This window comes from Mastomys coucha, unplaced genomic scaffold (assembly GCF_008632895.1).
Source record: "Mastomys coucha isolate ucsf_1 unplaced genomic scaffold, UCSF_Mcou_1 pScaffold21, whole genome shotgun sequence".
Classification (NCBI taxonomy): Eukaryota; Metazoa; Chordata; class Mammalia; order Rodentia; family Muridae; genus Mastomys; species Mastomys coucha.
The window spans coordinates 92975141-92976419 of record NW_022196904.1 but is presented as its reverse complement, the minus strand read 5'-3'; positions in this window follow the sequence as shown (position 1 = coordinate 92976419).

Here is a 1279-nt window from a genome sequence, read left to right as displayed (position 1 = left end):
ACACGCGCACACACACACACACACACACACACACACACACACGAACACACGCACACCCCTCCATCTCCCTTCATCCAGATACTTATATTGGCAGCTTGCTTAACCTGTTGTTTTCCTCTTAAGCTCAAATAAAATTCTCTTTAAACTTAAAAACAAAGAAAGAGAGAAACAAAAACTGACTGTAGAAGCAGCACCTTCACCATCCCACACCAGCAGTCAGAGTGGTGGAGAGTTTAATCATTATTCATACCTTGATCTCACCAACAGGCCTGAGCTCACAGAAATGAACTGATGAGACCAGAGTACAGCAGTCTGCACTCTCAGAAGTGCAACCAGCTCCCAGGTGTCTTGATTTAAACTGCAGAATTTCACTCATTTAACTGTTAATTTAGATGCTCACAGCTCAAATTCCAATGTTTTTCTCACATGGTACTCTGTATACATTTATACCTATTTCTGAAATCACTCACTGTTTTAAGAGACAGAGGGGGCAGGGAGGGGAGGAGGGAGGGAGGGAGGGAGGGAGAGAGGGAGGGAGAGAGAGAGAGAGAGAGAGAGAGAGAGAGAGAGAGAGAGAGAGAGAGAGAGAGAGAGAAAGAGAGAGAGAGAGAGAGAGAGAGAGAGAGAGAGAGAGAGAGAGAGAGAGAGAGAGAGCGTTATCTGAAGATTTCCCCTGATAACCACAGTGCCCAGTGGAAATCATAGAGAGGGCTTGACTTTGTACAATGTTTGGTTGTTGTTGTTGTTTTAGCTTATTCTCATCCCCAAGAGAATAATGGTAATTTTAAGGAGTTGTAAGGAGGATGCTCTTCCATAAACAGATGTATACTCTGGAAAGGTGAAGAACAAGTAAACCTGAAGTGCAGGGCAAAGTTGGCAACCGATGAGTTGCTGTAACACTACTTTCTGAATGGAGGCATGCTCCTGAGACTGTTCCAGGAAGCCTTGCCATGAGTCCTTTTACGAGTTTTGTTTCATGATTCTTTTGAGATCTTAGCAATTGAACTGTGATTTCTTTCTTTGAACAGTTGCTTTTAGTGACTGTAATCTTAAGGGCATACACTGATTGTAGGCTGGAATGCTTAGGTCTTATCTGTGGTGGGTTGTCATGTGTGAAATGGAGGTTTGTGAGGTCTGAGTGGTAAAACGGCCATGTGTATAGGCAATGTGCAGCTGCCTGTGGTGGTTTGTTTGTAGACATGAAAGGTGAGTGTGTAATCTGGATATAACTGTCTGTCTGTCCTCCATTTGTAAACTCAATGATTAGCTCTGAATTCCA